Genomic DNA, 15294 nt, shown 5'->3' with positions numbered 1-15294 from the left:
ACAAGAAAAGTTGTCACAGCATCTGTACAGAGATTTAGTAAATCTTGGAAAAGAATAGGAACATTTTTCTATAGAGGAGTGAAATGTACCAGGAAGTTATTACCAGGAATCAGATAAGAATTGTAAGTTAACATTGTATCAAAACAAAACAAAAAACTATTTCATGGAACGATGATTCAAGTACGAAAATCAGAAATCAGAGTCTCAGTGCTAGACAGCACAGGGTGGGGGACAAATTAAAGGGCGAGGGACAGGAAGATTTGGCTGAGATCATAAATGAAAGGAACAATAACTACAGAGGCAAAGACCAAATTAGACAGAACATTAGGAAAAGAAGCATCATCGAAAGTAAAGGACAAAGGCGGCAGACAGAAGAGAAACAAGTGAATTAAATGCAGAAGAAATTGAGAGATGAGCATTAGAGACAAATTATAGGAAAAAAAGCCCCAGAAGCAAGAGAGATTAAAGACATGTCAATGAGAAGAAAATCAAACCAAAAAGATAGAACAAATACTTAAAACATAGGATTCAAGTTTCTAAAAGGATACACCATGAATCCATATATTTAAAGGGTTTAGAATACATCAAGAAAAATCAGTCCTGAAAAGTAGCCATCCAAACACACCCTAAATGATTAGGCTAAAAAAAGAATATATTGGGTTGGCAGGTAAAAATATCTAGTCACTCAGTATAGAACGAAGGAGGATAGAAATCAGGTTTCTTTAAAAAGATGCAAACCAATCCCTAAAGATGGTGTAAAAATCCTTATATAAAAAATAGTAAGGTGACAATGATTTTGCAGAGAGCATAATTTTGTACAGTTTTTGATATCTGGAAGATTCTAGAAAACAGTTTTGACTGTGCAAGAGGAGACATCAAGATTAAGAAATTCCACTAGCCACTCAGTGGCTGGGGAGACCTTGATGAGACTGGCAATCACTGAATGTCTCTACATGTAGACTGAAGCCTGAAGCGAAGAAAGGGCGCAGCTGAGACGCACATTTGAAAGGAAGGCAGGGCTCCAGAAGGTGTTTGCAGGGCCTGAGCCTTTGTTGGAGTTTGAGACACTGGACAAAAGGTGGAAGGAAAGCTGATTAAGTGTAAGGAGGTGGCTTCTATTATCTTTGTGACGTGAAAGTCATGTCTATTCATTGGGATTAGTGGGTTGGAACTGGGTTTAATGATTAGTAATATAAAATTTTAAATGTGTGTGAATTAGCCCGGAAGATCAGGCTTCTATACAACAGGGTAGAAATATGTGTAAGAAAGCGTTGCTGTCAAAAGGAAGCCCACGGTGAGACTCAACAATTTATTGTGAAGCTCCTGGACCGAGTCTATTAATTGGATGCCATATAGCATACAGAAGTTTATAATGGATTTTTACATCATATTGTATCTGTGGACATATTTCTTCACATTTTAAAAATGAAAATTCAGTCATTTAGTTCATTTTTCTTTTATACTATGATGCCACAAGGGCAAGAGAATTGGGTTTGTCTTTTTATCATTGGGTCCTGGGGGATCAAACTCAGATCCCTCAAGCTTGACTGCAAGTGCCTTTACTCACTGAGCCATCACATAAGCCCTAATTTATATTTTTAGTGAGGAAAATTTCAGAATAATTGTCTAGAATAGCTGTTTTTAAAGTATCAAAGATTTTTATGATTTATTTTTTATATTATAATATAATTACATAGTTTCTCTCCTTCCCTTTCCTCCTTCCATCCACATAGGTCCTTGTTCTCTCTTTTTCTTTAACTGTTATTATGTATATATACATATACCTTATATTTATACATACATATACACACACATATTCCTAAATACATAAATACAACCTGCCCAGCCTATATAATGTTACCTGTATATATATGATCTCAGGGCTGGTTAGTTGGTATTGGATGTTCTTTGGTTGCTCACAGTTCTTTGTCTAGAGCTGAGGCCCTATGAGTTTCTTTTTTCTTTCCACGTAAGCATGTTCATTGGTGCCATCATTGTTCAGGCCATGTTTAGGCAGCCATGTTGATGAGACTTCGTGAGTATAGCCTTGTTGACATTTCTAGGAGATACAACCACACAGCAATTTTTCTGTTTCCCTGGTTCTTACGAGTTTTACACCCCTTCCTTCTGCAACTGATCCCTGAGCCTAAGGTGCAGGAATTGTTTTATAGATGTGTTAGCTGGGACTGGGAATCACACAATGTCTTGTTCTCTGAAGTTTGATGGTTGTGGTTTTCTGCAATGGTCTCCTCTTTTCAAAGATAAGTTTCTTGGATAAGGGGTGGGAGCCACACTTACCTGTGGGTATAAGGATAACTATTTAGAATGTGGTTAGGAGTTATGCTTTTTATTTATTGAATGTATGTTCCCCAAACACTTGCTTTATGCCCCATATGTGCAAGACTTTTCTTACGTATATGCAAGAAGTGCAAATAGTTACTTGAGTTTTAAAATGTGTTTATTTTGTTTTTATGGTGCTGGGGATTCAATGCTAAGCAAGCATGCCATTACTAAGCCACACCAAGCCCAGTTACGTGAGTATCTACATTTAGAAAATAGTTATCATTTATGTAGGGGTGTCTTAGTTAGGGTTTCTATTGCTATGAAGAGACACCATAACCATGACAACTCTTACAAAGGAAAACATTTAATTGGGGCTGGCTTACAGTTTCAGAGGTTTAGTCCATTACCATCATGGCAGGATATGGTTGTGTACAGGCAGACATGGTTCTGGAGAAGGAGCTGAGAGTTCTACATCTTGATCTGCAGGCAGCAGAACCAACTGTGTGTCACACTGAGCACAGCTTGGGCAAAGGAGACCTCAAAGACCACCCCCAGTGACACACTTCCTCCAACAAGACCACACCCACTCCAACAAAGCAATACCTTCTAATATTGGCATTCTCTATGGGAGCCATTTTCTTTCAAATCATCATGAAGGGGTAGAATGTAAAATAAGAAAGCTACAAAGCTTGTTTCCTACTTCAAAGTACTAGAATCTTACTCAGAGTCATGCTGTCATGCTGATTGTTATTGCGATTCATAGGTGTCGTCGTAGGTAAAATTGCTGTTTGCTTCCTTCCCTTGGACGTTTGCATGGGACCTTCTGGTACCCTGAAAGTTCATCTTTAGGGAGGAAACTTCCAGGCTAGAAGTAGCTCGAGTTCTTTGGATCCTATGTTTGAAGTATGTGGTGTTAAGAGGGACTTAACTTCTACCTCTGAGAGGAAACAATAATAGTCTATACTGTTTTTGGAATCTCTTGGGCAACCTTGACTAATGGCTCAAAAGGGGGCTTTTCATGCCTGGTGTTGGGGTTTTTGTTAGATAGTTTAGGATTCTTGAGGGAAACATTCTTAGCCCAGATGAGGAAATTTCATTTAAACTATATATATATATATATATATACACACACACACACACACACACACACACACACACACACAGACTTATGTGTATTATATGTAATTTTAGGTAGCTAAAATGTAATATGATTCATTATGACTTCTCAGTCACCCTTACTGTGATTTTACCCTCCGCACACTTCTCCTTCTGTATTTATGGCTCACCCCTCCTCTCATTAAAGACCCGCCATCTTTTCCATTTCTCCTTTCAGATTGTCTGTACCCTGCTGTTCCCTCCTTTGTTCTCCACCTCATAGTTACCTTTACTGTCCTGGTTTCTGCAGTTTCTCCAGGCCATGTGCTCATATCTGAAGACTAGAGCTAGAAGCATTGGGTGAGAGAGAACACACAATATTTGTCTTCTGAGCTGGGCTACCTCACTTAATATGATCTTTTCTAGTTTCACCCATTTACCTACAAATTTCATGATTATATTTTTCTTTACAGCTGAATAGTATTCCACAGTATATGTGTGTGTGTGTGTATATATGTATATATATGTGTGTGTGTGTATGTGTGTGTGTGTGTGTGTGTATGTATGTATGTATGTATGTATGTATGTATGTGCTAAATTTCCATTGTCTATTCCTCAGTTGAAGGACATTTAGGTTGTTTCCATTTCCTAGCTATTGTTAATAGAGTAGCAATGAACATGGCCGAGCAAGTATCCATGGGATAGGATGTTCAGTTCTTTGGGCATATAAAGATTTTGAGGCTAAAGATAAAAGGATAGTTTTGTGAACATGAGAGAGCATTTTCAATTTGAAAATACATACATACATACGTACAGTTGAAAGACCTCGAACTTCGGAACCATGCAGAACTTGGCCACATTTCTCCCTGTAGATTGTACTAAAAGGGGGGGATGGAGTATAACATTCCCTTTGTAAATTTGGTTGTCAGTGGCACCAAAAATGTGAAGGAGGCACTTAGCAAAGTGTTGGGCATGTAGTATGTGTACACTGAACAATAGCTATTCTTATTACTTCAAGGCAAAAAGTTTTATTAGGGTTAAAAAAAAAAAACGCAGAGTAACAAAACATCCACATATCTCCAGCAGCTACCTGTTTTGAGAAACATTCATACTATGAAGGTAACTCACTGAATGATTTAGGTACCCTCTTAAAACTCACCATAACAAGATTTGTCTGGCACCAGAGAAGAGCCATTAATGAATGATCCAACTGTCAAGTCTAATGACCTGTGTCCAGTCTTCTTATTTATCCTTTCCAAGTGAGGTATGTGGTGTTATTGACTATTCTTCTTTTCTTCATGAGGATCCTTTAGCAATGTTCTCTCCTAGTTCTCTCATTTCCAAATCCTTCTTGGAGTCAGAGTTTGAATGCAACCTTTTTCCCACTTCCAGTCTCATCTTCTGGGACTGCGTTCATCAGCCAGAGCCGACTCAGCTCAACCAATCTTCATTCACTATCTATTTGCTTCTCCTTTAGGTATCGGGGCAGCAGTAAGTGTGGCTGGAATGATGGAAATGTCCATGTACTGCAGTTACCCATACTGCATTCTTCTTCTCTGAATACACCGCAGTTCCTCTCGCTCCCTTTCAAGAGGTGGGTCATGTAATTAACTCTGGCTGTGGAATGTGAGCACAAATACCACAAATGTAAAACACAGGCTGGGGCATTTCTGAGCAGTGTGCTCCCTTCTTGCTTTCTCATCTCAGGCTGCCCTGACCCAGGAAATACTTTCCTGAGTTGGCAATGTCATATGGAGGAGGCTGGACCCATTTTTTTTTTTTTTTTTTTTTGCCAGTGGAGAAAACTCCTCCTGACTTTCATCAGCTTTTGCATGCTTGAGACATCAGCTTGTTGTACTTGGCTTCTGAAAGTTCAGTCTGTTACTGTGCTCTGTCCCACCTGAGCATAACCTAAACATTACAGCAAAATATACTTGCAGGAAATGAGGATATGCATGTCCACAAACACTAGAAGGAAGACATGTGAGGGCAGTGGTGGGCTAGGCATTTCTATAACATGGACAAAGTATGATTTTCTGGGTCCAACTCATCTAGTCTTCTCTGTCCTTGGACCAGACTGAGTAGATGCCAGAGCGGAGAGGACCACTTCTAAAATATGTAAAACGTTGTTTGATAAAGGTAAAACATTGTTGTTGGTATATATATATATATATATATATATATATATATATATATATATAATTTGTTCTTTGAATGTATTTTGATGACATCTATCCCTCTCTCTTACCTGTCCCGCTTAGTGGTAAAAACAACTTGTCTTCCTTCAGCAGCAAAATGTCAAGTGCTCCCAGGGAGGAGTGAGAGGACCACTCACTTGCACTTTGCTGCAACTGCTATGGGGTATCCATTTTTACTTGGTGAAGATTCTGGACGCATTCTATCAAACCCAGAGGAGATGCTGTTGACACATAACTTCCTTATCTTTCTTAAATTTAATGTTTCTTAACAAAGTCAGCTGGAGAACAGAGGTGTGTTGCTGTATCTTAATGCCCGCTTGAACATGGAATCTCTTGTGTATATCCTACTAATTTTTGCATTTCTTTGTGTTCCTTAACACTTCAGAATTACTCTAATTTCCCAAGTACTTATTGGACAGCATACTCTTCCCATCATTCTGTATTTATTTTCCTTTGATTTTTTTTTTTAGTGCAATGCTATTATTGTAAGGTTTAGATAGTATCACCAAGGAAAAATGTTAGTTTAGCCCTAACTTGATTTCCTTACCTCCATTTGGGCTAGAGTCCTTTGGTATTTCCTTGTCTAGTTTTGAAAGTTTAAAGTGAACCCTTCTATGGTCATGGCTTTTTCTGTTTGTTCTTGGTTTTATTTTCCTCTCACCAAGGTCTTGTTGTCCAGAAGTTTCTCCTGTACTTCCTGAAAGAATTGATTTTCCCTGCTCTTCATCTCTTACTCTGATCAACCCATTGCACTAAGTGGCAGGACACACAAGAGAGAGAAGATCTGAGAGGAATGTGGGAAAATCTAGTTTTATTTACTCAGGCAAATAAGAACTAAAATCATTCCACTCAGAGCGAGCATAAACATGATGGGGGATTAAGAGTTACAGGTGCTTTGATTTTGAGGGTACCTGAAAGGAGAGAAGGGGGAGGCCATCAAAGGCCAGAGAAGACTGGTCTTGAGTGGGAAAGGAGGTATCATCGTCCACCAAGTCTGGACAGACCTTGATGAGACTACCAATAAGTAGACTGTTTTATACGTTGGGTCAAAGTGATAAGAGAAATTTTCTTTATTTAAGTTAGAGGCATTGCATTCCCCTGTCCCATTATGCTTTGGAATAGGAGTCATTTTCATTTTTCAAAAGTCCTGATAGCCAATAGTCTAAGCTCTGTGTGTCCTAGGACCTCTGTCTCATCTATTTAATTTGTTACAGCACAGATAGCCACAGACAAACTTTAAACACATGCTTCTCTTCAAAAGAAGTTTATTAAAGACACAGTGGGCTGAATGTAGCCCAAGTACCACTCTGCTGAGCCCCTGTGTGGAGGGTGGAAGCTTGGGCGGAAGGCTTGAAGTGAGTGTTGTGGGTGAAGATGTTTTTGTGGGAGGCAGGGGAGAGGAACCATCTGACATTAGAGAGGACATGTTGGTTTTGGTTCCATTTACAGTTTTGTCTCTAGTGACTCGAAGAGACTCCACCCTCTGTCACCTCAGTGTTACATACTCTGGCTACTTAGGGGTGTCTATTTCTTTGATTTGTGAATATTTGGAAGGCAAGGTATATGATTCTATTTTTCCTTTGAGACAGGGCCTTGTTTATCTCAGGGTGGCCTCACACTATGTAGCCAAGGATGACCTTGAACTTCTGATTCTCCTACTTCCTCCTCTTGAGAACTAGGATTGCATGTGTGTACCACCATGCCCTGCTTATGCAGTACTGAGGGTAGAACCCAGGGTTTCACGTATGTTAGGCGAGAACTCTTCCAACTGAATTATATCTTTAGCCCAGTCTTACTTATTTTTTTTTAATAGTCTGATTTTCCTCAGTTTCCAGCTAAGGACCACGTTCATTACTTCTCACCTTTCTGTACTGTGCGACACGTTTCCAAGATCTGAGCCAGAAGTACCAGTTCTCCTCACTTCACTGTGAATCTACCCAGGCCTGTCTTATCGTTGGACTAGTGACTAATGTAGTGATGGTTGTCTGGTCAGAGGAGCTGAAATCATGCAGCAACTATGACTTCACATCTACACACACATCCACTGTCTTATCTGTCCCCCCTCAACTCCCCCCACGCCATCTTCCTGTTTTGGGAACAAAAAATATCTCTGACTTCACACGGCCCACACAGCTGTTCAAGTGACTGCAAACACAGAAGTGAACGGAGTCAGTGAGAGGATGAGTCACTTCACAACTGCATCATTTGCAACCCCCTCCTCCCATCTCCTCTCGACTTGGGAGTTATTGCCTGGGAGGTAGTGTCCACCACAGCCTGAGAGCCATGTGCAAGGAAGAGCCTTTGGGGGTGGAAGTAAGCCACTTGGCTAATTGGTCATTCACTCTTGGTCTGCCTACATGAGCAGCAGCATTCTGATCTAATGAGAACATGAAAGAGTTGGCTGAGTGGCATGGTGGTCTTTAAACACTTTCTAGGAAAGGACAATACAATGCACAGTGCAAGAGCTAAATGCAATTTAGTTGTAGCCTACCAGTGTTTTTTTGGCTGTCACATGGAGAGAGGCTATAACCAGAAAAGCCCATGAGAACAAATGCTCCTCTTATTCCCAGAGCTGTTAACCAAGTTAAATCATGAGAAGTTATGGAACTGAACCTCTTGCACAGCAAATGGCGCTGCCTGATTATCTCAGCTGAGGCTGTTTGTTATCATGATGGTTTTATGTGGATCTTGGTTGGCATGGGTTTGAAATCCATGTGACTGGATCTTTAGTAACAATCACATCAATATGTGATCAGTACACCATTCGCTTTTTGATAAGTTTCCCCTATGGTGAGAATGGTGGCATTCACAATACAGAAAGCTTAGGTTTAAAGTGATCTTACTTCACACATTGACTGTGTTTCCTGCCTTTCCACTGACCTCAGTCAACTTTCTGCAGTCACAGCCCTTGCATCTCCTTTCAAAGTTCCTTTCCTCTCTTCTGTGCTGGGCTTGCCGGGGGATTGCATTTGGATTCTCAGGCTGTGGAGGAGGGAAACAGACAAGAACGAAGCGGAGGAGCAGCTGCTCGTCCATTCTCTGCCAAGGCTTGGCATCGGATTCCTGGGCAGGCAGGAGGCACCTGGTTCACACAGGACCAGCACAGCTGGTCCAGCTTGTGACTGGCAGAGTGTGGCTTCCTTCGTCACCAAAGTGACTGGCCCTGTGATCTTGCCACAGCTTGCAGAGACTGAGAGGGATGCAGTGAAAGCAGGGCACCTCAGTGGAGCAGGTGCAAGTCACATGTCACTAATGAACAATAGGCACTTTGCACACAGGAGGCTTTGATCTGAGCTCTGAAAAGCCGCTCTGTTGGACAGGCTGTTGGCTAAGGCAGATGGTATGGAGCAGTATTGGGAAGGGTCCTTACTCCAAGATCACCAATGCAAGAGTGATTGCCAATAATACACACCATCAAACACTCTTGGTTTCAGGGATCTCTTTGGGTGAAAGCAACGTGTTAATAGGAACAGAATATTCATGAAGTGATAGGTTCCCATTATTGACAGACTGAACCCCGATTTCTATCTTTGCAGGCTGCAGCCTGTATATCCCTTTAGGCATCTCAGTGCAGTTTGTTTCCCGTGCCCTGTGTAAATATTTCTGATAAACACAGGACTCAGTAACTCTCTTAGTTTATTGATCAGTTGAGTTTTACACTTGAGTCATTCCCCCAAAAGAAGAAAATATCACTTCTAAACTTAGATTGCAGGGCCTAGAGAAATGGTTCAGTGATTAAGAGTGTGGACTGCTCTTACAGAAGATGTGAGTTTGGTTCCTAGCACCCAGTTCAGGCAGCTGTAGCTCCAGGAGATCCAGTGCTCTCTTTTGGCCTTTGTGAGCACATGCACACACACACACACACACACACACACACACACACACACACACACACACAATTAAAAAATCCATATATTTCTGTTACCTTTTTTGGCCTCACTTCTACCCCACGGGCTTATCTAAGACAATTCTTTTTGAGGAAGAGGGCATTTATATTTGAGGACCACTCTTGAGTCTTCCAGGAAACGTTAACAGGCACATTGTAATACATTAAAAAATTAGATGATTAAATTATAAATAAAATAAAGTAACTTGTTATCTTTGTGTACTAAATGGTGCCTTTTCACTCCAGCATGGCCTCAAATAAACGGTTTCCTAACTTTAAAAATAAATGGAATTGTAGTCTTTTTATGATGAAAAATATTTTAAACATATTATGTTGGATTCCATTTCAGGGATATATAAGGATGGCTAGGTGTGGTAGTAGACCAGCGTTTAGGAGCACTTGGTGCATGAGCAGGAGAACTTGAGTTCAAATGCTCCAGCATTGGTAGAGAGAAACTGGGGGATGCTGGGAGTTCACTGGCCAGCCAGTAAACAAGGCAAGTTCAGACGCCTCTCCAAAATATGAATACCACAGAGGAAGACACTCAATATCCTCCTTTGGTCTTTGCATGCATGTATACATGTGAGTGCTCACTGCACACATGTGCACATATTATCCCAGCCCCCAAGATGAGGAAGCGTAGGCTCACATAGGTGGACACACACACAATAATTTCAGTTGAGACAAGATTCTAAGCTATCTGGGTCTTGTGCTGCTGTGTCTGTTTGCCTCATGATGTCTGTCATCAGCACAGCAGTAACTATGATTCCATGTCAATTATCCAGTCTCTTCTTTAAAAACACAGGACTCAGGCCTGGAGAGATGGCTCAGTGGCTAAGAGCACTAGCTGCTCTTCCGGTGGACCCGGGTTCAATCCCAGCACCCACATGACAGCTCATAGCTGTCTGTAACTCCTGTTCCAGGGGATCTGATTCCTGCATACAGACATGCTTTCAGGCAAAACACCAATGTATATAAAATAAAAATAAATAAATTATAAAAAAAAATCCGCACAGGACTCCCAGAATCTCATCTTCCTTTCCCTTCGATATTTTTCAAAGGATGAGGTAATCTGATATTTGATATGAATTTCAGTTCATATGTCTCTTCTCTTGTGTTTGAATTCTCTTATTTCATATTTCACTGAGGAGTATAGTTTGTCAAGCAAGAGATTTGAAGCTTTATAACTGGGAGAGGTGTGTTTAAAGAAGACAGAAAAACATATGTCTACCTAAGGATCAGTTCTTGGGAGGAAAGACAAGATATTTCCAAGTTGGTAAGGACATGTTTGGCATTGCCAATGCCAGATAAACAGGAGCATATCCTCTCCAGGTGGACACTGTGAGAATCAGAGATGAGTCAGGAGACAAACCCCCAAAGAATGAACCTAACACAACCAACGTTCCCCAAAGCTGGATATACAGGAGCCAGGTGGACTCACAGTATAAGTTTAATTGCACGGTCTCTGTCCATGGGCCTGAGAGCAGGACAGCATGTGAGTAGATAGGTCCTGCCCCTGAGCCTGATGATGTGGTGCTGAGGCAGAGAAAAAGGCACAGAAACCTAACTGGACATGCGCAGTTGAGAGACAGTGACGTAGCACGGAAACTTGCCAGGAGAGAGTGGGACCTATGAAGACGCCCCGATGTGAGGCAGGGAGAGCAGGGCCTCTTATGGAAAGGTCTGGAGTCATCCTGTCAGAAAAGGTCCTTTGTTGCTGTGAAGGTTTCCATAACTTTATTCTGGTTAGGCTCAGTAAGGATGCCAGTGTCAGGAAGACAGCAGCAATTCTCTCCAAGCCTGGCTCACCCCTGACTGGATGAGCTCACTGGTACTAGTGGTTGCTCCTTTGGGCCAATATCCCACATAATTGACTGAATGAGGGGGTGTGAGTGGGTGGCCGGGCCTCTCAGCCCTCTGATTTCAGCTGCACAGGGCGGAGAACAGCAGGGGCGGAAACTGATACTATCATAACTGCCCAATTTCTCTTTCCTTTTCTCATCTCATCAAAATCTACCTGGCCCATGTTCCCTACTCCCCAAACTGACTGCTTGCTCTGAAACTCACCAGTTAGTTTTTCAGGGACATTATTAAGTACTTAGAATATAATGTCATGTGAAAACATTTGCCGTGTAAATGGGAATGTGTAAGATGAATACATTTGCTCAATAAAGTGGGAGAATTGAGGATCTGTGTGTGTGTGTGTGTGTGTGTGTGTGTGTGTAAGAAAGACAGAGAGAGACACACACAGAGACACAGAGAGACAGAGACAGAGAGATGACAGAGAGAAAAAGCAAGTATGAGAGAGAGACAGAGATAGGGACACATGCATGTGCACACACACACACAGACAGAGACAGAGGCATGGGGAGACAGAGATAGACAGAGAAACAGAGAGAGATGACAGAGACAGATGGAAGAGAGAAAGAGAAGGCAAGTTTGTGTGAGAGAGATAGGGACACACACATACACACACACACACACACACACACACACACACACACACACACGAGAGAGAGAGAGAGAGAGACAGAGAGAGACACAGAGAGAGAGAGACAACAGAGACAGGTGACAGAGGAAGAGAGAGTCACACATACACACACAGAAAGAGAGAAAGAACCTTAAATTATAAAGTTACTAGGTTGAGAATGTGTTGAAGGCTCCTAGAAGTTTTTATACTTCTTTTTTAAATTTTTTTATTTTGTAATTTAATTTAATTTTACACATCAGCCACGGATTCCCCTGTCCTCCCTCCTCCCACCCCCACCCTCTTTTTATACGTCTTTTTTGTAACCATCAGATGTCACTGCTTTTCAATGATCTGCCATTGGTACAGCGCTAGCCACTGCGAAGGAGTTTCAAGAGTGCTCACCCCCTCAACAGCCTGGTTTTGTCTGAGCAGTAACATTGCAATTGGAGGAATATGTTCCCTGAGAATGCTTTAATTTATTTAATTTTTTATCATTTGAAAACTTCATAAACTGTGTAATGCATTTTGATCTATTCTGATTCCTTCCTCCCCTATCCCCACACCATCTTTTCTTCCCATCTTCGTATTCTCCCTCCCCCCCCCTCACTAAATCCACCTAGCACTGTCTGTACGTGTGTGGGTGTAGGACCATCTACTTGAACATAGGTCACCCCTGACACACTAACTGTCCTCTTTTCTACCTCTCGGTGGGCATGGTGTTTCTGTCTTAGGCTCGGAATTGGTGGGTACCAGCCCCTCTTCTGCTTTTCTCTAAGTGTGTCAAGAGGCACCAGTGCTCAGATCTAATCACAGATTTCCCTGTTTCCTCTGGCAATCCTCCCTTCAAGTTTCTCCTATTTATTTTGCCTATGCCCTTTTTGGGGAGAGCGGGTGGATCTCTTTACAGTTCTCTTAGTTTTGCTCTATTTAGTTGGAAAGCTTGCACTGGGATTTTCAATCTTTACTCGGACATCTTGTAATTTGTAACTTTGCATTGTTTTGAAAATTTGTTGCAATCTCTAGTTGCATAAATGCTGTCTTTGTCTCCAGGAATGTTGCTGGAAATGAAAACCACAGGTTAGATAGTTTATGAAGAACAGAGTTTCTGGAGACTGGAGAGTCTACGAGCATGATGCGGGCATCTGGTGAGGGTCACTTTGGCACATCATAAACTAGCAGAGGGGGCATCACATGAAGAGGCAGTCCAGGATGCCAGGCTAGGTCTTTCTTCCTCTTCTTACAAAGCTACTAACGCTGTCATGGAACCCTCGCCCTTACGACCTCATTGAATCCAATCTTAGCTGCACTCTACCTCCAGATATCATGATCACACACATTACAGCTTAGTCTAATTTACCAACTTTGTGAGGGATACATTGAGACCATAGCAAATGATGGCTTCAGCCTTCAGGATAGAGGTTGATCAACTGGACTTGCTCTTTTGCCCACCACTCTTCCCTTTTGTCAGACAATCCCTGGGTTCATGTGGGAAGGCAGACAACACTCTGCAGAGCTTTGCTCACGCGATTTGACTCCCTGGTTAGTTTCTCACGTATGCCTCACTCCCCCATGAGCCTGGCTCTGCCTGGCTCTGGTGATCCAGCCAGAGAGTGCAGGGCACAGGAGAATCTTGAACCTGATCACATGGTGAGGCGTAATTCCCCGAAGGGTTTGTTTTGTTTTCCTGTTGAAGTGGGGAGCAGGTGGTAGGAGATGGGGTAGGATGAGCTCACTTTTGCCCATCTGGAGTGCTTGCTTCGTGCTGTGCACAAATTTTCTCTCAGCATTTGGGGCCTTGGCATACCACCTCAGAAGCCTGTGCTCCGTATTGTTTATGCCCCTGTTACTGCAAATGTGATCTGAATTCTGGTCTCTAATTAAGTTGAGCTCCTTGCGAAGGTAAAGATTGTGCCCTCTGGAGTCTGGTTGCACCTGCCTGTGTCAGGATACGTGTGCTGAGCAATTATACTAAAAAATCCACCACCCTAAAGTAGTTGCAATTTTTTGTCATTGTGCCATGTATGGCTGGCATTCACTAAATACTTTGTGTGTGTGCATGTGTGTGTTCGTGTGTGCGTTTATGTTCATGTGGGTGTGGGTGCATTTGAGTGCAGGTTTGTGTGGACATGAGTGTGGAGACCAGAGGTCAACCTCGGGTATCATTCCTCAAGTACCATCCACTTTGGTTTTGAGACTGGGTCTATCACTGGCTAGGAACTTGAAGATCAGGCTAGACTGACTGGCTCATGCATCCCAGGGATCACCCTGTCTCTACTTCTTCAGCTCTGAGATCACAGTGTGAGCCACCACACCTAAACAACTAACTCCTCCTTCTCTTCCTCCTCCTCCTTTTTCCTTGTCTTCCTCCTCCTTTTCCTCCCCCTCTTCCTCCCCCTCCTTCTCATGTGGGTTCTGGTGATCGAACTCAGGTCCTTTTGTTTGTGCAGCAAGCGTCCTGCCAACTGAGCCATCTCCCTGGCCTGTACTAAATGTTTATAAGGTTACTTCTGATGTATTATTAACAAACCACTGGCCAATTCTATCTCCATATCTATAAACACCCAGGTAAAAAGTGCTCCTTTTGGGGGGATTTTATCTAATTATTGATTTTTGTCTTTTGAAAACAAACAAAAGATTGTTCAGGGATCTTGTTTTGTTTATTCTTTTGGTTCAGCAGAGCCTATGAGAATTAGACCACCAGAACATTCTCCACAGCACACGGAGTAGGTATTTACTAACAATCATGAATAGAGGAGTACTAGCTCTGATGTTACAGAGGAGAAAGGCAGAGGACCAGCAGTTTATTGCAGCTGTGCTGAGACTCAGTTTACTGTGGAATTCTGATGTGGTTTAATACAATGATCAACAAAATAAAGCACCCCACTGATAAGTATTTTTCACCCTGCTCAGTCAGAACATGTTTTGTAGCCTATTTTGATGGCAGATAATGTAGACCAGCTTAGGGTTCTCCTAGATCACATGCTGATTTCTTGAATAAAAAGTCATAATAAGAAAAGCACTGTAATTGATTCTTCCAAGAATTAATTACTTGCTTGAAGCCAGATAGGGTCAAATTTTGTGCTTAGAATTGATGATATCTGTGTCTGTATGGACATCCCTCTCACATGGTCATATAAGTGCTCCCCTGTCTCACTTTCTTCCCATGGCTACCCGAATTAGATGCTGCTCACAATAAAATATGAAATGAGTTGTCCCCTTCTCTAATCCCCTTTAAATGAAATTATCAACTATATCAGTAGCAATACCTGCAGAATTCTGAGATGTGAGAATAATAGAAGCACAGTGACCTAGTCCATTGAGTACCAAGCAGGACTCTGTAGCTGCGCAGTTCCTGAATGAGT

At 41.9% G+C, this 15294-nt stretch overlaps 1 long non-coding RNA gene across 6 annotated transcripts in view; it reads left to right on the top strand.

Annotated features, from left to right (window-relative positions):
- Window positions 1-15294, top strand: part of LOC128104102 (uncharacterized) — a 133195-nt gene that overhangs the window by 52780 nt on the left and 65121 nt on the right. For all 6 annotated transcript variants that reach the window (XR_008215872.1, XR_008215876.1, XR_008215870.1 and 3 more), the window contains one exon: window positions 4856-4972. This is a non-coding gene — a long non-coding RNA (uncharacterized LOC128104102). The remainder of the gene's footprint in view (window positions 1-4855; window positions 4973-15294) is intronic.

Source organism: Peromyscus californicus, unplaced genomic scaffold (assembly GCF_007827085.1).
Source record: "Peromyscus californicus insignis strain IS unplaced genomic scaffold, ASM782708v3 Scaffold_8__1_contigs__length_139910024, whole genome shotgun sequence".
Classification (NCBI taxonomy): domain Eukaryota; kingdom Metazoa; phylum Chordata; class Mammalia; order Rodentia; family Cricetidae; genus Peromyscus; species Peromyscus californicus.
Note: the sequence above shows the minus strand (reverse complement) of the source record. Positions and strands in the feature narration are given on the sequence as shown.